Source organism: Argiope bruennichi, chromosome 2 (genome assembly GCF_947563725.1).
Source record: "Argiope bruennichi chromosome 2, qqArgBrue1.1, whole genome shotgun sequence".
Lineage (NCBI taxonomy): Eukaryota > Metazoa > Arthropoda > Arachnida > Araneae > Araneidae > Argiope > Argiope bruennichi.
In genome coordinates this window covers 14,242,304-14,266,857 of record NC_079152.1, presented here as the reverse complement: position 1 = coordinate 14,266,857, position 24,554 = coordinate 14,242,304, and positions in this window count along the sequence as shown.

Here is a 24,554-nt window from a genome sequence, read left to right as displayed (position 1 = left end):
GAAAAATATAATAAAATATTTGTCAGCTTCTAGCCTCGAACTGAAGACCTGCAAAACTAAGTGCCACACTCTGCCGATTCAGCCACCAAGCCTCTTAACCCGGGAGCTTCTGAAGGGTCTAAGATTCTTATTACGACTGTCCTGTAAAATTTTAAATACGGTGTCAATCTGGTCTAAAAGCATAATGCTAAAAATACGAAGGAATTCTGCGCATGTGCGTGAACTACTGTGGTAAAATTTCGAATAAATATAAAAATATTTTGATATTAAATTCTATTTTTGACGTATATGATAAGGTATTATTCAATTTATCTCTAGGAATGATGGAGAAATCTGGCTAAAATAAATTTAAAAAAAAAAGAAAAATATATAAAAATATTTGTCAGCTTCTAGCCTCAAACTGAAGACCTGCAAAACTAAGTGCCACACTCTGCCGATCCAGCCACCAAGCCTCGTAACCCGAGAGCTTCTGAAGGGTCTAAGATTCTCATTACGACCTCCACTAAAATTTTAAATACGGTGTCAAACTGGTCTAAAAGCATAATGCTAAGAATACGAAGGAATTCTGCGCATGTGCGTGAACTTGGGTGGTAAAATTTCGAATAAATATAAAAATATTTTGATATTAAATTCTATTTTTGACGTATATGATAAGGTATTATTCAATTTATCTCTAGGAATGATGGAGAAATCTGGCTAAAATAAATTTAAAAAAAAAAGAAAAATATATAAAAATATTTGTCAGCTTCTAGCCTCAAACTGAAGACCTGCAAAACTAAGTACCACACTCTGCCGATCCAGCCACCAAGCCTCGTAACCCGAGAGCTTCTGAAGGGTCTCAGATTCTCATTACGACTGTCCAGTAAAATTTTAAATACGGTGTCAATCTGGTCTAAAAGCATACTGCTAAGAATACGAATGAATTCTCCGCATGTGCGTGAACTTGGGTAGAAGAATTTCGAATAAATATAAAAATATTTTGATATTAAATTCTATTTTTGACGTATATGATAAGGTATTATTCAATTTATCTCTAGGAATGATGGAGAAATTTGGCTAAAATAAATTAAAAAAAAAAAAATATTTGTCAGCTTCGAGCCTCGAACTGAAGACCTGCAAAACTAAGTGCCACACTCTGCCGATCCAGCCACCAAGACTAGTAACCCGAGAGCTTCTGAAGGGTCTAAGATTCTCATTACGACCTCCACTAAAATTTTAAATACGGTGTCAATCTGGTCTAAAAGCATAATGCTAAGAATACGAATGAATTCTGCGCATGTGCGTGAACTTGGGTGGTAAAATTTCGAATAAATATAAAAATATTTTGATATTAAATTCTATTTTTGACGTATATGATAAGGTATTATTCAATTTATCTCTAGGAATGATGGAGAAATTTGGTTAAAATAAATTTTTTAAAAAAAAAATAAAAATAAAAAATATTTGTCAGCTTCGAGCCTCGAACTGAAGACCTGCAAAACTAAGTGCCACACACTGCCGATCCAGCCACCAAGCCTCGAAGCCCGAGAGCTTCTGAAGGGTTTAAGATTCTCATTACGACTGTCCAGTAAAATTTTAAATACGGTGTCAATCTGGTCTAAAAGCATAATGCTAAGAATACGAATGAATTCTGCGCATGTGCGTGAACTTGTGTAGTAGAATTTCGAATAAATATAAAAATATTTTGATATTAAATTCTATTTTTGACGTATATGATTTGGAATTATTCAATTTATCTCTAGGAATGATGGAGAAATCTGGCTAAAATAAATTAAAAAAAAAAGAAAAATATAATAAAATATTTGTCAGCTTCTAGCCTCGAACTGAAGACCTGCAAAACTAAGTGCCACACTCTGCCGATTCAGCCACCAAGCCTCGTAACCCGGGAGCTTCTGAAGGGTCTAAGATTCTCATTACGACTGTCCAGTAAAATTTTAAATACGGTGTCAATCTCGTCTAAAAGCATAATGCTAAGAATACGAAGGAATTCTGCGCATGTGCGTGAACTTGGGTCATAAAATGTCGAATAAATATAAAAATATTTTGATATTAAATTCTATTTTTGACGTATATGATAAGGTATTATTCAATTTATCTCTAGGAATGATGGAGAAATCTGGCTAAAATAAATTTAAAAAAAAAAGAAAAATATATAAAAATATTTGTCAGCTTCTAGCCTCAAACTGAAGACCTGCAAAACTAAGTGCCACACTCTGCCGATCCAGCCACCAAGCCTCGTAACCCGAGAGCTTCTGAAGGGTTTAAGATTCTCATTACGACTGTCCAGTAAAATTTTAAATACGGTGTCAATCTGGTCTAAAAGCATAATGCTAAGAATACGAATGAATTCTGCGCATGTACGTGAACTTGGGTAGTAGAATTTCGAATAAATATAAAAATATTTTGATATTAAATTCTATTTTTGACGTATATGATTTGGAATTATTCAATTTATCTCTAGGAATGATGGAGAAATCTGGCTAAAATAAATTAAAAAAAAAGAAAAATATATAAAAATATTTGTCAGCTTCTAGCCTCGAACTGAAGACCTGCAAAACTAAGTGCCACACTCTGCCGATTCAGCCACCAAGCCTCGTAACCCGGGAGCTTCTGAAGGGTCTAAGATTCTCATTACGACTGTCCATTAAAATTTTAAATACGGTGTCAATCTGGTCTAAAAGCATAATGCTAAGAATACGAAGGAATTCTGCGCATGTGCGTGAACTTGGGTGGTAAAATTTCGAATAAATATAAAAATATTTTGATATTAAATTCTATTTTTGACGTATATGATAAGGTATTATTCAATTTATCTCTAGGAATGATGTAGAAATTTGGCTAAAATAAATTTAAAAAAAAATAAAAATAAAAAATATTTGTCAGCTTCGAGCCTCGAACTGAAGACCTGCAAAACTAAGTGCCACACACTGCCGATCCAGCCACCAAGCCTCGTAACCCAAGAGCTTCTGAAGGGTTTAAGATTCTCATTACGACTGTCCAGTAAAATTTTAAATACGGTGTCAATCTGGTCTAAAAGCATAATGCTAAGAATACGAATGAATTCTGCGAATGTGCGTGAACTTGGGTAGTAGAATTTCGAATAAATATAAAAATATTTTGATATTAAATTCTATTTTTGACGTATATGATTTGGAATTATTCAATTTATCTCTAGGAATGATTTAGAAATCTGGCTAAAATAAATTTTAAAAAAAAAAGAAATATATATAAAAATATTTGTCAGCTTCTAGCCTCGAACTGAAGACCTGCAAAACTAAGTGCCACACTCTGCCGATCCAGCCACCAAGCCTCGAAACCCGGGAGCTTCTGAAGTGTCTACGATTCTCATTACGACTGTCCAGTAAAATTTTAAATACGGTGTCAATCTGGTCTAAAAGCATAATGCTAAGAATACGAAGGAATTCTGCGCATGTGCGTGAACTTGGGTCATAAAATGTCGAATAAATATAAAAATATTTTGATATTAAATTCTATTTTTGACGTATATGATAAGGTATTATTCAATTTATCTCTAGGAATGATTGAGAAATCTGGCTGAAATAAATTTTTAAAAAAAATAAAAAAAATATATATATTTGTCAGCTTCGAGCCTCGAAATGAAGACCTGCAAAACTAAGTGCCACACTCTGCCGATCCAGCCACCAAGCCACTAAACCCGGGATCTTCTGAAGGGTCTAAGATTCTTATTACGACTGTCCAGTAAAATTTTAAATACGGTGTCAATCTGGTCTAAAAGCATAATGCTAAAAATACGAAGGAATTCTGCGCATGTGCGTGAACTTGGGTCATAAAATGTCGACTAAATATAAAAATATTTTGATATTAAATTCTATTTTTGACGTATATGATAAGGTATTATTCAATTTATCTCTAGGAATGATTGAGAGATCTGGCTGAAATAAATTTTTTAAAAAAATAAAAAAATATATATATATTTGTCAGCTTCGAGCCTCGAATTGAAGACCTGCAAAACTAAGTGCCACACTCTGCCGATCCAGCCACCAAGCCTCGTTACCCGGGAGCTTCTGAAGGGTCTAAGATTCTCATTACGACTGTCCAGTAAAATTTTAAATACGGTGTCAATCTGGTCTAAAAGCATAATGCTAAGAATACGAAGGAATTCTGAGCATGTGCGTGAACTTGGGTCATAAAATGTCGAATAAATATAAAAATATTTTGATATTAAATTCTATTTTTGACGTATATGATAAGGTGTTATTCAATTTATCTCTCGGAATGATTGAAAAATCTGGCTGAAATAAATTTTTAAAAAAAAAAAAAATATATATATATATTTGTCAGCTTCGAGCCTCGAAATGAAGACCTGCAAAACTAAGTGCCACACTCTGCCGATCCAGCCACCAAGCCACTAAACCCGGGATCTTCTGAAGGGTCTAAGATTCTTATTACGACTGTCCAGTAAAATTTTAAATACGGTGTCAATCTGGTCTAAAAGCATAATGCTAAAAATTCGAAGGAATTCTGCGCATGTGCGTGAACTTGGGTGGGAAAATTTCGAATAAATATGAAAATATTTTGATATTAAATTCTATTTTTGACGTATATGATAAGGTATTATTCAATTTATCTCTAGGAATGATGGAGAAATTTGGCTAAAATAAATTTAAAAAAAAAATAAAAATATTTGTCAGCTACGAGCCTCGAACTGAAGACCTGCAAAACGAAGTGCCACACTCTGCCGATCCAGCCACCAAGCCTCTTAACCCGGGAGCTTCTGAAGGGTCTAAGATTCTTATTACGACTGTCCAGTAAAATTTTAAATACGGTGTCAATCTAGTCTAAAAGCATAATGCTAAAAATACGAAGGAATTCTACGCATGTGAGTGAACTTGGCTCGTAAAATTTCGAATAAATATAAAAATATTTTGATATTAAATTCTATTTTTGACGTATATGATAAGGTATTATTCAATTTATCTCTAGGAATGATGGAGAAATTTGGCTAAAATAAATTTAAAAAAAATAAAAATAAAAAATATTTGTCAGCTTCGAGCCTCGAACTGAAGACCTTCAAAACTAAATGCCACACTGTGCCGATCCAGCCGCCAAACCACGTAACCCGAGAGCTTCTGAAGGGTTTAAGATTCTCATTACGACTGTCCAGTAAAATTTTAAATACGGTGTCAATCCGGTCGAAAAGCACAATGCTAAGAATAGAAATGAATTCTGCGCATGTGCGTGAACTTGGGTGGTAGAATTTCGAATAAATATAAAAATATTTTGATATTAAATTCGATTTTTGACTTATATGATAAGGTATTATTCAATTTATCTCTAGGAATAATTGAGAAATCCGGCTAAAATAAATTTAAAAAAAAAGAAAAATATATAAAAATATTTGTCAGCTTCTAACCTCGAACTGAAGACCTGCAAAACTAAGTGCCACACTCTGCCGATCCAACCACCAAGCCTCATATCCCGAGAGCTTCTGAAGGGTCTAAGATTCTCATTACGACTGTCCAGTAAAATTTTAAATACGGAGTCAATCTGGTCTAAAAGCATAATGCTAAAAATACGAAGGAATTCTACGCATGTGAGTGAACTTGGCTCGTAAAATTTCGAATAAATATAAAAATATTTTGATATTAAATTCTATTTTTGACGTATATGATAAGGTATTATTCAATTTATCTCTAGGAATGATGGAGAAATCTGGCTAAAATAAATTTAAAAAAAAAAGAAAAATATATAAAAATATTTGTCAGCTTCTAGCCTCGAACTGAAGACCTGCCAAATTAAGTGCCATACTCTGCCGATCCAGCCACCAAGCCTCGTAACGAGAGAGCTTCTGAAATGTCTAAGATTCTCATTACGACTGTCCAGTAAAATTTTAAATACGGTGCCAATCTGGTCTAAAAGCATAATGCTAAGATTACGAAGGAATTCTGCGCATGTGCGTGAACTTGGGAGGTAAAATTTCGAATAAATATGAAAATATTTTGATATTAAATTCTATTTTTGACGTATATGATAAGGTATTATTCAATTTATCTCTAGGAATGATGGAGAAATTTGGCTAAAATAAATTTAAAAAAAAATAAAAATATTTGTCAGCTACGAGCCTCGAACTGAAGACCTGCAAAACGAAGTGCCACACTCTGCCGATCCAGCCACCAAGCCTCTTAACCCGGGAGCTTCTGAAGGGTCTAAGATTCTTATTACGACTGTCCAGTAAAATTTTAAATACGGTGTCAATCTAGTCTAAAAGCATAATGCTAAGAATACGAAGGAATTCTGCGCATGTGCGTGAACTTGGGTCATAAAATGTCGAATAAATATAAAAATATTTTGATATTAAATTCTATTTTTGACGTATATGATAAGGTATTATTCAATTTATCTCTAGGAATGATGGAGAAATCTGGCTAAAATAAATTTAAAAAAAAAAGAAAAATATATAAAAATATTTGTCAGCTTCTAGCCTCAAACTGAAGACCTGCAAAACTAAGTGCCACACTCTGCCGATCCAGCCACCAAGCCTCGTAACCCGAGAGCTTCTGAAGGGTTTAAGATTCTCATTACGACTGTCCAGTAAAATTTTAAATACGGTGTCAATCTGGTCTAAAAGCATAATGCTAAGAATACGAATGAATTCTGCGCATGTACGTGAACTTGGGTAGTAGAATTTCGAATAAATATAAAAATATTTTGATATTAAATTCTATTTTTGACGTATATGATTTGGAATTATTCAATTTATCTCTAGGAATGATGGAGAAATCTGGCTAAAATAAATTAAAAAAAAAGAAAAATATATAAAAATATTTGTCAGCTTCTAGCCTCGAACTGAAGACCTGCAAAACTAAGTGCCACACTCTGCCGATTCAGCCACCAAGCCTCGTAACCCGGGAGCTTCTGAAGGGTCTAAGATTCTCATTACGACTGTCCATTAAAATTTTAAATACGGTGTCAATCTGGTCTAAAAGCATAATGCTAAGAATACGAAGGAATTCTGCGCATGTGCGTGAACTTGGGTGGTAAAATTTCGAATAAATATAAAAATATTTTGATATTAAATTCTATTTTTGACGTATATGATAAGGTATTATTCAATTTATCTCTAGGAATGATGTAGAAATTTGGCTAAAATAAATTTAAAAAAAAATAAAAATAAAAAATATTTGTCAGCTTCGAGCCTCGAACTGAAGACCTGCAAAACTAAGTGCCACACACTGCCGATCCAGCCACCAAGCCTCGTAACCCAAGAGCTTCTGAAGGGTTTAAGATTCTCATTACGACTGTCCAGTAAAATTTTAAATACGGTGTCAATCTGGTCTAAAAGCATAATGCTAAGAATACGAATGAATTCTGCGAATGTGCGTGAACTTGGGTAGTAGAATTTCGAATAAATATAAAAATATTTTGATATTAAATTCTATTTTTGACGTATATGATTTGGAATTATTCAATTTATCTCTAGGAATGATTTAGAAATCTGGCTAAAATAAATTTTAAAAAAAAAAGAAATATATATAAAAATATTTGTCAGCTTCTAGCCTCGAACTGAAGACCTGCAAAACTAAGTGCCACACTCTGCCGATCCAGCCACCAAGCCTCGAAACCCGGGAGCTTCTGAAGTGTCTACGATTCTCATTACGACTGTCCAGTAAAATTTTAAATACGGTGTCAATCTGGTCTAAAAGCATAATGCTAAGAATACGAAGGAATTCTGCGCATGTGCGTGAACTTGGGTCATAAAATGTCGAATAAATATAAAAATATTTTGATATTAAATTCTATTTTTGACGTATATGATAAGGTATTATTCAATTTATCTCTAGGAATGATTGAGAAATCTGGCTGAAATAAATTTTTAAAAAAAATAAAAAAAATATATATATTTGTCAGCTTCGAGCCTCGAAATGAAGACCTGCAAAACTAAGTGCCACACTCTGCCGATCCAGCCACCAAGCCACTAAACCCGGGATCTTCTGAAGGGTCTAAGATTCTTATTACGACTGTCCAGTAAAATTTTAAATACGGTGTCAATCTGGTCTAAAAGCATAATGCTAAAAATACGAAGGAATTCTGCGCATGTGCGTGAACTTGGGTCATAAAATGTCGACTAAATATAAAAATATTTTGATATTAAATTCTATTTTTGACGTATATGATAAGGTATTATTCAATTTATCTCTAGGAATGATTGAGAGATCTGGCTGAAATAAATTTTTTAAAAAAATAAAAAAATATATATATATTTGTCAGCTTCGAGCCTCGAATTGAAGACCTGCAAAACTAAGTGCCACACTCTGCCGATCCAGCCACCAAGCCTCGTTACCCGGGAGCTTCTGAAGGGTCTAAGATTCTCATTACGACTGTCCAGTAAAATTTTAAATACGGTGTCAATCTGGTCTAAAAGCATAATGCTAAGAATACGAAGGAATTCTGAGCATGTGCGTGAACTTGGGTCATAAAATGTCGAATAAATATAAAAATATTTTGATATTAAATTCTATTTTTGACGTATATGATAAGGTGTTATTCAATTTATCTCTCGGAATGATTGAGAAATCTGGCTGAAATAAATTTTTAAAAAAAAAAAAAATATATATATATATTTGTCAGCTTCGAGCCTCGAAATGAAGACCTGCAAAACTAAGTACCACACTCTGCCGATCCAGCCACCAAGCCACTAAACCCGGGATCTTCTGAAGGGTCTAAGATTCTTATTACGACTGTCCAGTAAAATTTTAAATACGGTGTCAATCTGGTCTAAAAGCATAATGCTAAAAATTCGAAGGAATTCTGCGCATGTGCGTGAACTTGGGTGGGAAAATTTCGAATAAATATGAAAATATTTTGATATTAAATTCTATTTTTGACGTATATGATAAGGTATTATTCAATTTATCTCTAGGAATGATGGAGAAATTTGGCTAAAATAAATTTAAAAAAAAAATAAAAATATTTGTCAGCTACGAGCCTCGAACTGAAGACCTGCAAAACGAAGTGCCACACTCTGCCGATCCAGCCACCAAGCCTCTTAACCCGGGAGCTTCTGAAGGGTCTAAGATTCTTATTACGACTGTCCAGTAAAATTTTAAATACGGTGTCAATCTAGTCTAAAAGCATAATGCTAAAAATACGAAGGAATTCTACGCATGTGAGTGAACTTGGCTCGTAAAATTTCGAATAAATATAAAAATATTTTGATATTAAATTCTATTTTTGACGTATATGATAAGGTATTATTCAATTTATCTCTAGGAATGATGGAGAAATTTGGCTAAAATAAATTTAAAAAAAATAAAAATAAAAAATATTTGTCAGCTTCGAGCCTCGAACTGAAGACCTTCAAAACTAAATGCCACACTGTGCCGATCCAGCCGCCAAACCACGTAACCCGAGAGCTTCTGAAGGGTTTAAGATTCTCATTACGACTGTCCAGTAAAATTTTAAATACGGTGTCAATCCGGTCGAAAAGCACAATGCTAAGAATAGAAATGAATTCTGCGCATGTGCGTGAACTTGGGTGGTAGAATTTCGAATAAATATAAAAATATTTTGATATTAAATTCGATTTTTGACTTATATGATAAGGTATTATTCAATTTATCTCTAGGAATAATTGAGAAATCCGGCTAAAATAAATTTAAAAAAAAAGAAAAATATATAAAAATATTTGTCAGCTTCTAACCTCGAACTGAAGACCTGCAAAACTAAGTGCCACACTCTGCCGATCCAACCACCAAGCCTCATATCCCGAGAGCTTCTGAAGGGTCTAAGATTCTCATTACGACTGTCCAGTAAAATTTTAAATACGGAGTCAATCTGGTCTAAAAGCATAATGCTAAAAATACGAAGGAATTCTACGCATGTGAGTGAACTTGGCTCGTAAAATTTCGAATAAATATAAAAATATTTTGATATTAAATTCTATTTTTGACGTATATGATAAGGTATTATTCAATTTATCTCTAGGAATGATGGAGAAATCTGGCTAAAATAAATTAAAAAAAAAAGAAAAATATATAAAAATATTTGTCAGCTTCTAGCCTCGAACTGAAGACCTGCCAAATTAAGTGCCATACTCTGCCGATCCAGCCACCAAGCCTCGTAACGAGAGAGCTTCTGAAATGTCTAAGATTCTCATTACGACTGTCCAGTAAAATTTTAAATACGGTGCCAATCTGGTCTAAAAACATAATGCTAAGATTACGAAGGAATTCTGCGCATGTGCGTGAACTTGGGAGGTAAAATTTCGAATAAATATGAAAATATTTTGATATTAAATTCTATTTTTGACGTATATGATAAGGTATTATTCAATTTATCTCTAGGAATGATGGAGAAATTTGGCTAAAATAAATTTAAAAAAAAATAAAAATATTTGTCAGCTACGAGCCTCGAACTGAAGACCTGCAAAACGAAGTGCCACACTCTGCCGATCCAGCCACCAAGCCTCTTAACCCGGGAGCTTCTGAAGGGTCTAAGATTCTTATTACGACTGTCCAGTAAAATTTTAAATACGGTGTCAATCTAGTCTAAAAGCATAATGCTAAAAATACGAAGGAATTCTACGCATGTGAGTGAACTTGGCTCGTAAAATTTCGAATAAATATAAAAATATTTTGATATTAAATTCTATTTTTGACGTATATGATAAGGTATTATTCAATTTATCTCTAGGAATGATGGAGAAATTTGGCTAAAATAAATTTAAAAAAAATAAAAATAAAAAATATTTGTCAGCTTCGAGCCTCGAACTGAAGACCTTCAAAACTAAATGCCACACTGTGCCGATCCAGCCGCCAAACCACGTAACCCGAGAGCTTCTGAAGGGTTTAAGATTCTCATTACGACTGTCCAGTAAAATTTTAAATACGGTGTCAATCCGGTCGAAAAGCACAATGCTAAGAATAGAAATGAATTCTGCGCATGTGCGTGAACTTGGGTGGTAGAATTTCGAATAAATATAAAAATATTTTGATATTAAATTCGATTTTTGACTTATATGATAAGGTATTATTCAATTTATCTCTAGGAATAATTGAGAAATCCGGCTAAAATAAATTTTAAAAAAAAGAAAAATATATAAAAATATTTGTCAGCTTCTAACCTCGAACTGAAGACCTGCAAAACTAAGTGCCACACTCTGCCGATCCAGCCACCAAGCCTCATATCCCGAGAGCTTCTGAAGGGTCTAAGATTCTCATTACGACTGTCCAGTAAAATTTTAAATACGGTGTCAATCTGGTCTAAAAGCATAATGCTAAGAATACGAATGATATCTGCGCATGTGCGTGAACTTGGGTGGTAAAATTTTGAATAAATATAAAAATATTTTGATATTAAATTCTATTTTTGACGTATTTGATAAGGTATTATTCAATTTATCTGTAGGAATGATGGAGAAATTTGGCTTAAATAAATTTAAAAAAAAAAAACTGTCAGCTTCGAGCCTCGAACTGAAGACCTGCAAGACTAAGTGCCACACTATGCCGATCCAGCCACCAAGCCTCGTAACCCGAGAGCTTCTGAAGGGTCTAAGATTCTCATTAGGAGTGTCCAGTAAAAGTTTAAATACGGTGTCAATCTGGTCTAAAAGCATAATGCTAACAATACGAATGATATCTGCGCATGTGCGTGAACTTTGGGTGGTAAAATTTCGAATAAATATGAAAATATTTTGATATTAAATTCTATTTTTGACTTATATGATTTGGAATTATTCAATTTATCTCTAGGAATGATGGAGAAATTTGGCTAAAATAAATTAAAAAAAAAAAAAGAAAAAAAAGAAAAATATTTGTCAGCTTCGAGCCTCCAACTGAAGACCTGCAAAACTAAGTGCCACACTATGCCGATCCAGTCACCAAGCCTCTTAACCCGGGAGCTTCTGAAGGGTCTAAGATTCTTATTACGACTGTCCTGTAAAATTTTAAATACGGTGTCAATCTGGTCTAAAAGCATAATGCTAAAAATACGAAGGAATTCTGCGCATGTGCGTGAACTACTGTGGTAAAATTTCGAATAAATATAAAAATATTTTGATATTAAATTCTATTTTTGACGTATATGATAAGGTATTATTCAATTTATCTCTAGGAATGATGGAGAAATCTGGCTAAAATAAATTTAAAAAAAAAAGAAAAATATATAAAAATATTTGTCAGCTTCTAGCCTCAAACTGAAGACCTGCAAAACTAAGTGCCACACTCTGCCGATCCAGCCACCAAGCCTCGTAACCCGAGAGCTTCTGAAGGGTCTAAGATTCTCATTACGACCTCCACTAAAATTTTAAATACGGTGTCAAACTGGTCTAAAAGCATAATGCTAAGAATACGAAGGAATTCTGCGCATGTGCGTGAACTTGGGTGGTAAAATTTCGAATAAATATAAAAATATTTTGATATTAAATTCTATTTTTGACGTATATGATAAGGTATTATTCAATTTATCTCTAGGAATGATGGAGAAATCTGGCTAAAATAAATTTAAAAAAAAAAGAAAAATATATAAAAATATTTGTCAGCTTCTAGCCTCAAACTGAAGACCTGCAAAACTAAGTACCACACTCTGCCGATCCAGCCACCAAGCCTCGTAACCCGAGAGCTTCTGAAGGGTCTCAGATTCTCATTACGACTGTCCAGTAAAATTTTAAATACGGTGTCAATCTGGTCTAAAAGCATACTGCTAAGAATACGAATGAATTCTCCGCATGTGCGTGAACTTGGGTAGAAGAATTTCGAATAAATATAAAAATATTTTGATATTAAATTCTATTTTTGACGTATATGATAAGGTATTATTCAATTTATCTCTAGGAATGATGGAGAAATTTGGCTAAAATAAATTAAAAAAAAAAAAATATTTGTCAGCTTCGAGCCTCGAACTGAAGACCTGCAAAACTAAGTGCCACACTCTGCCGATCCAGCCACCAAGACTAGTAACCCGAGAGCTTCTGAAGGGTCTAAGATTCTCATTACGACCTCCACTAAAATTTTAAATACGGTGTCAATCTGGTCTAAAAGCATAATGCTAAGAATACGAATGAATTCTGCGCATGTGCGTGAACTTGGGTGGTAAAATTTCGAATAAATATAAAAATATTTTGATATTAAATTCTATTTTTGACGTATATGATAAGGTATTATTCAATTTATCTCTAGGAATGATGGAGAAATTTGGTTAAAATAAATTTTTTAAAAAAAAAATAAAAATAAAAAATATTTGTCAGCTTCGAGCCTCGAACTGAAGACCTGCAAAACTAAGTGCCACACACTGCCGATCCAGCCACCAAGCCTCGAAGCCCGAGAGCTTCTGAAGGGTTTAAGATTCTCATTACGACTGTCCAGTAAAATTTTAAATACGGTGTCAATCTGGTCTAAAAGCATAATGCTAAGAATACGAATGAATTCTGCGCATGTGCGTGAACTTGTGTAGTAGAATTTCGAATAAATATAAAAATATTTTGATATTAAATTCTATTTTTGACGTATATGATTTGGAATTATTCAATTTATCTCTAGGAATGATGGAGAAATCTGGCTAAAATAAATTAAAAAAAAAAGAAAAATATAATAAAATATTTGTCAGCTTCTAGCCTCGAACTGAAGACCTGCAAAACTAAGTGCCACACTCTGCCGATTCAGCCACCAAGCCTCGTAACCCGGGAGCTTCTGAAGGGTCTAAGATTCTCATTACGACTGTCCAGTAAAATTTTAAATACGGTGTCAATCTCGTCTAAAAGCATAATGCTAAGAATACGAAGGAATTCTGCGCATGTGCGTGAACTTGGGTCATAAAATGTCGAATAAATATAAAAATATTTTGATATTAAATTCTATTTTTGACGTATATGATAAGGTATTATTCAATTTATCTCTAGGAATGATGGAGAAATCTGGCTAAAATAAATTTAAAAAAAAAAGAAAAATATATAAAAATATTTGTCAGCTTCTAGCCTCAAACTGAAGACCTGCAAAACTAAGTGCCACACTCTGCCGATCCAGCCACCAAGCCTCGTAACCCGAGAGCTTCTGAAGGGTTTAAGATTCTCATTACGACTGTCCAGTAAAATTTTAAATACGGTGTCAATCTGGTCTAAAAGCATAATGCTAAGAATACGAATGAATTCTGCGCATGTACGTGAACTTGGGTAGTAGAATTTCGAATAAATATAAAAATATTTTGATATTAAATTCTATTTTTGACGTATATGATTTGGAATTATTCAATTTATCTCTAGGAATGATGGAGAAATCTGGCTAAAATAAATTAAAAAAAAAGAAAAATATTTAAAAATATTTGTCAGCTTCTAGCCTCGAACTGAAGACCTGCAAAACTAAGTGCCACACTCTGCCGATTCAGCCACCAAGCCTCGTAACCCGGGAGCTTCTGAAGGGTCTAAGATTCTCATTACGACTGTCCATTAAAATTTTAAATACGGTGTCAATCTGGTCTAAAAGCATAATGCTAAGAATACGAAGGAATTCTGCGCATGTGCGTGAACTTGGGTGGTAAAATTTCGAATAAATATAAAAATATTTTGATATTAAATTCTATTTTTGACGTATATGATAAGGTATTATTCAATTTATCTCTAGGAATGATGTAGAAATTTGGCTAAAATAAATTTAAAAAAAAATAAAAATAAAAAATATTTGTCAGCTTCGAGCCTCGAACTGAAGACCTGCAAAACTAAGTGCCACACACTGCCGATCCAGCCACCAAGCCTCGTAACCCAAGAGCTTCTGAAGGGTTTAAGATTCTCATTACGACTGTCCAGTAAAATTTTAAATACGGTGTCAATCTGGTCTAAAAGCATAATGCTAAGAATACGAATGAATTCTGCGAATGTGCGTGAACTTGGGTAGTAGAATTTCGAATAAATATAAAAATATTTTGATATTAAATTCTATTTTTGACGTATATGATTTGGAATTATTCAATTTATCTCTAGGAATGATTTAGAAATCTGGCTAAAATAAATTTTAAAAAAAAAAGAAATATATATAAAAATATTTGTCAGCTTCTAGCCTCGAACTGAAGACCTGCAAAACTAAGTGCCACACTCTGCCGATCCAGCCACCAAGCCTCGAAACCCGGGAGCTTCTGAAGTGTCTACGATTCTCATTACGACTGTCCAGTAAAATTTTAAATACGGTGTCAATCTGGTCTAAAAGCATAATGCTAAGAATACGAAGGAATTCTGCGCATGTGCGTGAACTTGGGTCATAAAATGTCGAATAAATATAAAAATATTTTGATATTAAATTCTATTTTTGACGTATATGATAAGGTATTATTCAATTTATCTCTAGGAATGATTGAGAAATCTGGCTGAAATAAATTTTTAAAAAAAATAAAAAAAATATATATATTTGTCAGCTTCGAGCCTCGAAATGAAGACCTGCAAAACTAAGTGCCACACTCTGCCGATCCAGCCACCAAGCCACTAAACCCGGGATCTTCTGAAGGGTCTAAGATTCTTATTACGACTGTCCAGTAAAATTTTAAATACGGTGTCAATCTGGTCTAAAAGCATAATGCTAAAAATACGAAGGAATTCTGCGCATGTGCGTGAACTTGGGTCATAAAATGTCGACTAAATATAAAAATATTTTGATATTAAATTCTATTTTTGACGTATATGATAAGGTATTATTCAATTTATCTCTAGGAATGATTGAGAGATCTGGCTGAAATAAATTTTTTAAAAAAATAAAAAAATATATATATATTTGTCAGCTTCGAGCCTCGAATTGAAGACCTGCAAAACTAAGTGCCACACTCTGCCGATCCAGCCACCAAGCCTCGTTACCCGGGAGCTTCTGAAGGGTCTAAGATTCTCATTACGACTGTCCAGTAAAATTTTAAATACGGTGTCAATCTGGTCTAAAAGCATAATGCTAAGAATACGAAGGAATTCTGAGCATGTGCGTGAACTTGGGTCATAAAATGTCGAATAAATATAAAAATATTTTGATATTAAATTCTATTTTTGACGTATATGATAAGGTGTTATTCAATTTATCTCTCGGAATGATTGAGAAATCTGGCTGAAATAAATTTTTAAAAAAAAAAAAAAAAATATATATATATTTGTCAGCTTCGAGCCTCGAAATGAAGACCTGCAAAACTAAGTGCCACACTCTGCCGATCCAGCCACCAAGCCACTAAACCCGGGATCTTCTGAAGGGTCTAAGATTCTTATTACGACTGTCCAGTAAAATTTTAAATACGGTGTCAATCTGGTCTAAAAGCATAATGCTAAAAATTCGAAGGAATTCTGCGCATGTGCGTGAACTTGGGTCATAAAATGTCGAATAAATATAAAAATATTTTGATATTAAATTCTATTTTTGACGTATATGATAAGGTATTATTCAATTTATCTCTAGGAATGATTGAGAAATCTGGCTGAAATAAATTTAAAAAAAAAAATATATATATATATATATTTGTCAGCTTCGAGCCTCGAATTGAAGACCTGCAAAACTAAGTGCCACACTCTGCCGATCCAGCCACCAAGCCTCGTTACCCGGGAGCTTCTGAAGGGTCTAAGATTCTCATTACGACTGTCCAGTAAAATTTTAAATACGGTGTCAATCTGGTCTAAAAGCATAATGCTAAGAATACGAAGGAATTCTGAGCATGTGCGTGAACTTGGGTCATAAAATGTCGAATAAATATAAAAATATTTTGATATTAAATTCTATTTTTGACGTATATGATAAGGTATTATTCAATTTATCTCTAGGAATGATGGAGAAATTTGGCTAAAATAAATTTAAAAAAAAAATAAAAATAAAAAATATTTGTCAGCTCCGAGCCTCGAACTGAAGACTTGCAAAACTAAGTGCCACACACTGCCGATCCAGCCACCAAGCCTCGTAACCCAAGAGCTTCTGAAGGGTTTACGATTCTCATTACGACTGTCCAGTAAAATTTTAAATACGGTGTCAATCTGGTCTAAAAGCATAATGCTAAGAATACGAATGAATTCTGCGAATGTGCGTGAACTTGGGTAGTAGAATTTCGAATAAATATAAAAATATTTTGATATTAAATTCTATTTTTGACGTATATGATTTGGAATTATTCAATTTATCTCTAGGAATGATTTAGAAATCTGGCTAAAATAAATTTAAAAAAAAAAGAAATATATATAAAAATATTTGTCAGCTTCTAGCCTCGAACTGAAGACCTGCAAAACTAAGTGCCACACTCTGCCGATCCAGCCACCAAGCCTCGTAACCCGGGAGCTTCTGAAGTGTCTACGATTCTCATTACGACTGTCCAGTAAAATTTTAAATACGGTGTCAATCTGGTCTAAAAGCATAATGCTAAGAATACGAAGGAATTCTGCGCATGTGCGTGAACTTGGGTCATAAAATGTCGACTAAATATAAAAATATTTTGATATTAAATTCTATTTTTGACGTATATGATAAGGTATTATTCAATTTATCTCTAGGAATGATTGAGAGATCTGGCTGAAATAAATTTTTAAAAAAAATAAAAAAAATATATATATTTGTCAGCTTCGAGCGTCGAATTGAAGACCTGCAAAACTAAGTGCCACACTCTGCCGATCCAGCCACCAAGCCTCGTTACCCGGGAGCTTCTGAAGGGTCTAAGATTCTCATTACGACTGTCCAGTAAAATTTTAAATACGGTGTCAATCTGGTCTAAAAGCATAATGCTAAGAATACGAAGGAATTCTGAGCATGTGCGTGAACTTGGGTCATAAAATGTCGAATAAATATAAAAATATTTTGATATTAAATTCTATTTTTGACGTATATGATAAGGTATTATTCAATTTATCTCTAGGAATGATTGAGAAATCTGGCTAAAATAAATTTTAAAAAAAAATAAAAAATAAAAAATATATTTGTCAGCTTCGAGCCTCGAACTGAAGACCTGCAAAACTAAGTGCCACACTCTGCCGATCCAGCCACCAAGCCTCTTAACCCGGGAGCTTCTGAAGGGTCTAAGATTCTTATTACGACTGTCCAGTAAAATTTTAAATACGGTGTCAATCTGGTCTAAAAGCATAATGCTAAGAATACGAATGAATTCTGCGCATGTGCGTGAACTTGGGTGGTAAAATTTCGAATAAATATAAAAATATTTTGATATTAAATTCTATTTTTGACGTATATGATTTGGAATTATTCAATTTATCTCTAGGAATGATGGAGAAATCTGGCTAAAATAAATTTAAAAAAAAAAAGAAAAATATTTAAAAATATTTGTCAGCTTCTAGCCTCGAACTGAAGACCTGCAAAACTAAGAGCCACACTCTGCCGATCCAGCCACCAAGCCTCGTAACCCAAGAGCTTCTGAAGGGTTTAAGATTCTCATTACGAATGTCCAGTAAAATTTTAAATACGGTGTCAATCTGGTCTAAAAGCATAATGCTAAGAATACGAATGAATTCTGCGCATGTGCGTGAACTTGGGTAGTAGAATTTCGAATAAATATAAAAATATTTTGATATTAAATTCTATTTTTGACGTATATGATTTGGAATTATTCAATTTATCTCTAGGAATGATTTAGAAATCTGGCTAAAATAAATTTTAAAAAAAAAGAAATATATATAAAAATATTTGTCAGCTTCTAGCCTCGAACTGAAGACCTGCAAAACTAAGTGCCACACTCTGCCGATCCAGCCACCAAGCCTCGTAACCCGGGAGCTTCTGAAGTGTCTACGATTCTCATTACGACTGTCCAGTAAAATTTTAAATACGGTGTCAATCTGGTCTAAAAGCATAATGCTAAGAATACGAAGGAATTCTGCGCATGTGCGTGAACTTGGGTCATAAAATGTCGAATAAATATAAAAATATTTTGATATTAAATTCTATTTTTGACGTATATGATAAGGTATTATTCAATTTATCTCTAGGAATGATTGAGAAATCTGGCTGAAATAAATTTTTAAAAAAAATAAAAAAAATATATATATTTGTCAGCTTCGAGCCTCGAAATGAAGACCTGCAAAACTAAGTGCCACACTCTGCCGATCCAGCCACCAAGCCACTAAACCCGGGATCTTCTGAAGGGTCTAAGATTCTTATTACGACTGTCCAGTAAAATTTTAAATACGGTGTCAATCTGGTCTAAAAGCATAATGCTAAAAATTCGAAGGAATTCTGCGCATGTGCGTGAACTTGGGTCATAAAATGTCGAATAAATATAAAAATATTTTGATATTAAATTCTATTTTTGACGTATATGATAAGGTATTATTCAATTTATCTCTAGGAATGATTGAGAAATCTGGCTGAAATAAATTTAAAAAAAAAAAAAAATATATATATATATTTGTCAGCTTCGAGCCTCGAATTGAAGACCTGCAAAACTAAGTGCCACACTCTGCCGATCCAGCCACCAAGCCTCGTTACCCGGGAGCTTCTGAAGGGTCTAAGATTCTCATTACGACTGTCCAGTAAAATTTTAAATACGGTGTCAATCTGGTCTAAAAGCATAATGCTAAGAATACGAAGGAATTCTGCGCATGTGCGTGAACTTGGGTCATAAAATGTCGACTAAATATAAAAATATTTTGATATTAAATTCTATTTTTGACGTATATGATAAGGTATTATTCAATTTATCTCTAGGAATGATTGAGAGATCTGGCTGAAATAAATTTTTAAAAAAAATAAAAAAAATATATATATTTGTCAGCTTCGAGCGTCGAATTGAAGACCTGCAAAACTAAGTGCCACACTCTGCCGATCCAGCCACCAAGCCTCGTTACCCGGGAGCTTCTGAAGGGTCTAAGATTCTCATTACGACTGTCCAGTAAAATTTTAAATACGGTGTCAATCTGGTCTAAAAGCATAATGCTAAGAATACGAAGGAATTCTGAGCATGTGCGTGAACTTGGGTCATAAAATGTCGAATAAATATAAAAATATTTTGATATTAAATTCTATTTTTGACGTATATGATAAGGTATTATTCAATTTATCTCTAGGAATGATTGAGAAATCTGGCTAAAATAAATTTTAAAAAAAAATAAAAAATAAAAAATATATTTGTCAGCTTCGAGCCTCGAACTGAAGACCTGCAAAACTAAGTGCCACACTCTGCCGATCCAGCCACCAAGCCTCTTAACCCGGGAGCTTCTGAAGGGTCTAAGATTCTTATTACGACTGTCCAGTAAAATTTTAAATACGGTGTCAATCTGGTCTAAAAGCATAATGCTAAGAATACGAATGAATTCTGCGCATGTGCGTGAACTTGGGTGGTAAAATTTCGAATAAATATAAAAATATTTTGATATTAAATTCTATTTTTGACGTATATGATTTGGAATTATTCAATTTATCTCTAGGAATGATGGAGAAATCTGGCTAAAATAAATTTAAAAAAAAAAAGAAAAATATTTAAAAATATTTGTCAGCTTCTAGCCTCGAACTGAAGACCTGCAAAACTAAGAGCCACACTCTGCCGATCCAGCCACCAAGCCTCGTAACCCAAGAGCTTCTGAAGGGTTTAAGATTCTCATTACGAATGTCCAGTAAAATTTTAAATACGGTGTCAATCTGGTCTAAAAGCATAATGCTAAGAATACGAATGAATTCTGCGCATGTGCGTGAACTTGGGTAGTAGAATTTCGAATAAATATAAAAATATTTTGATATTAAATTCTATTTTTGACGTATATGATTTGGAATTATTCAATTTATCTCTAGGAATGATTTAGAAATCTGGCTAAAATAAATTTAAAAAAAAAAGAAATATATATAAAAATATTTGTCAGCTTCTAGCCTCGAACTGAAGACCTGCAAAACTAAGTGCCACACTCTGCCGATCCAGCCACCAAGCCTCGTAACCCGGGAGCTTCTGAAGTGTCTACGATTCTCATTACGACTGTCCAGTAAAATTTTAAATACGGTGTCAATCTGGTCTAAAAGCATAATGCTAAGAATACGAAGGAATTCTGCGCATGTGCGTGAACTTGGGTCATAAAATGTCGAATAAATATAAAAATATTTTGATATTAAATTCTATTTTTGACGTATATGATAAGGTATTATTCAATTTATCTCTAGGAATGATTGAGAAATCTGGCTGAAATAAATTTTTAAAAAAAATAAAAAAAAAATATATATTTGTCAGCTTCGAGCCTCGAAATGAAGACCTGCAAAACTAAGTGCCACACTCTGCCGATCCAGCCACCAAGCCACTAAACCCGGGATCTTCTGAAGGGTCTAAGATTCTTATTACGACTGTCCAGTAAAATTTTAAATACGGTGTCAATCTGGTCTAAAAGCATAATGCTAAAAATTCGAAGGAATTCTGCGCATGTGCGTGAACTTGGGTCATAAAATGTCGAATAAATATAAAAATATTTTGATATTAAATTCTATTTTTGACGTATATGATAAGGTATTATTCAATTTATCTCTAGGAATGATTGAGAAATCTGGCTGAAATAAATTTAAAAAAAAAAAAAAATATATATATATATTTGTCAGCTTCGAGCCTCGAATTGAAGACCTGCAAAACTAAGTGCCACACTCTGCCGATCCAGCCACCACGCCTCGTTACCCGGGAGCTTCTGAAGGGTCTAAGATTCTCATTACGACTGTCCAGTAAAATTTTAAATACGGTGTCAATCTGGTCTAAAAGCATAATGCTAAGAATACGAAGGAATTCTGAGCATGTGCGTGAACTTGGGTCATAAAATGTCGAATAAATATAAAAATATTTTGATATTAAATTCTATTTTTGACGTATATGATAAGGTATTATTCAATTTATCTCTAGGAATGATGGAGAAATTTGGCTAAAATAAATTTAAAAAAAAAATAAAAATAAAAAAATATTTGTCAGCTTCGAGCCTCGAACTGAAGACCTGCAAAACTAAGTGCCACACACTGCCGATCCAGCCACCAAGCCTCGTAACCCAAGAGCTTCTGAAGGGTTTACGATTCTCATTACGACTGTCCAGTAAAATTTTAAATACGGTGTCAATCTGGTCTAAAAGCATAATGCTAAGAATACGAATGAATTCTGCGAATGTGCGTGAACTTGGGTAGTAGAATTTCGAATAAATATAAAAATATTTTGATATTAAATTCTATTTTTGACGTATATGATTTGGAATTATTCAATTTATCTCTAGGAATGATTTAGAAATCTGGCTAAAATAAATTAAAAAAAAAAAAGAAATATATATAAAAATATTTGTCAGCTTCTAGCCTCGAACTGAAGACCTGCAAAACTAAGTGCCACACTCTGCCGATCCAGCCACCAAGCCTCGTAACCCGGGAGCTTCTGAAGTGTCTACGATTCTCATTACGACTGTCCAGTAAAATTTTAAATACGGTGTCAATCTGGTCTAAAAGCATAATGCTAAGAATACGAAGGAATTCTGCGCATGTGCATGAACTTGGGTCATAAAATGTCGACTAAATATAAAAATATTTTGATATTAAATTCTATTTTTGACGTATATGATAAGGTATTATTCAATTTATCTCTAGGAATGATTGAGAGATCTGGCTGAAATAAATTTTTAAAAAAAATAAAAAAAATATATATATTTGTCAGCTTCGAGCGTCGAATTGAAGACCTGCAAAACTAAGTGCCACACTCTGCCGATCCAGCCACCAAGCCTCGTTACCCGGGAGCTTCTGAAGGGTCTAAGATTCTCATTACGACTGTCCAGTAAAATTTTAAATACGGTGTCAATCTGGTCTAAAAGCATAATGCTAAGAATACGAATGAATTCTGCGCATGTGCGTGAACTTGGGTGGTAAAATTTCGAATAAATATAAAAATATTTTGATATTAAATTCTATTTTTGACGTATATGATTTGGAATTATTCAATTTATCTCTAGGAATGATGGAGAAATCTGGCTAAAATAAATTTAAAAAAAAAAAGAAAAATATTTAAAAATATTTGTCAGCTTCTAGCCTCGAACTGAAGACCTGCAAAACTAAGAGCCACACTCTGCCGATCCAGCCACCAAGCCTCGTAACCCAAGAGCTTCTGAAGGGTTTAAGATTCTCATTACGAATGTCCAGTAAAATTTTAAATACGGTGTCAATCTGGTCTAAAAGCATAATGCTAAGAATACGAATGAATTCTGCGCATGTGCGTGAACTTGGGTAGTAGAATTTCGAATAAATATAAAAATATTTTGATATTAAATTCTATTTTTGACGTATATGATTTGGAATTATTCAATTTATCTCTAGGAATGATTTAGAAATCTGGCTAAAATAAATTTTAAAAAAAAAGAAATATATATAAAAATATTTGTCAGCTTCTAGCCTCGAACTGAAGACCTGCAAAACTAAGTGCCACACTCTGCCGATCCAGCCACCAAGCCTCGTAACCCGGGAGCTTCTGAAGTGTCTACGATTCTCATTACGACTGTCCAGTAAAATTTTAAATACGGTGTCAATCTGGTCTAAAAGCATAATGCTAAGAATACGAAGGAATTCTGCGCATGTGCGTGAACTTGGGTCATAAAATGTCGAATAAATATAAAAATATTTTGATATTAAATTCTATTTTTGACGTATATGATAAGGTATTATTCAATTTATCTCTAGGAATGATTGAGAAATCTGGCTGAAATAAATTTTTAAAAAAAATAAAAAAAATATATATATTTGTCAGCTTCGAGCCTCGAAATGAAGACCTGCAAAACTAAGTGCCACACTCTGCCGATCCAGCCACCAAGCCACTAAACCCGGGATCTTCTGAAGGGTCTAAGATTCTTATTACGACTGTCCAGTAAAATTTTAAATACGGTGTCAATCTGGTCTAAAAGCATAATGCTAAAAATTCGAAGGAATTCTGCGCATGTGCGTGAACTTGGGTCATAAAATGTCGAATAAATATAAAAATATTTTGATATTAAATTCTATTTTTGACGTATATGATAAGGTATTATTCAATTTATCTCTAGGAATGATTGAGAAATCTGGCTGAAATAAATTTAAAAAAAAAAAAAATATATATATATATTTGTCAGCTTCGAGCCTCGAATTGAAGACCTGCAAAACTAAGTGCCACACTCTGCCGATCCAGCCACCAAGCCTCGTTACCCGGGAGCTTCTGAAGGGTCTAAGATTCTCATTACGACTGTCCAGTAAAATTTTAAATACGGTGTCAATCTGGTCTAAAAGCATAATGCTAAGAATACGAAGGAATTCTGCGCATGTGCGTGAACTTGGGTCATAAAATGTCGACTAAATATAAAAATATTTTGATATTAAATTCTATTTTTGACGTATATGATAAGGTATTATTCAATTTATCTCTAGGAATGATTGAGAGATCTGGCTGAAATAAATTTTTAAAAAAAATAAAAAAAATATATATATTTGTCAGCTTCGAGCGTCGAATTGAAGACCTGCAAAACTAAGTGCCACACTCTGCCGATCCAGCCACCAAGCCTCGTTACCCGGGAGCTTCTGAAGGGTCTAAGATTCTCATTACGACTGTCCAGTAAAATTTTAAATACGGTGTCAATCTGGTCTAAAAGCATAATGCTAAGAATACGAAGGAATTCTGAGCAT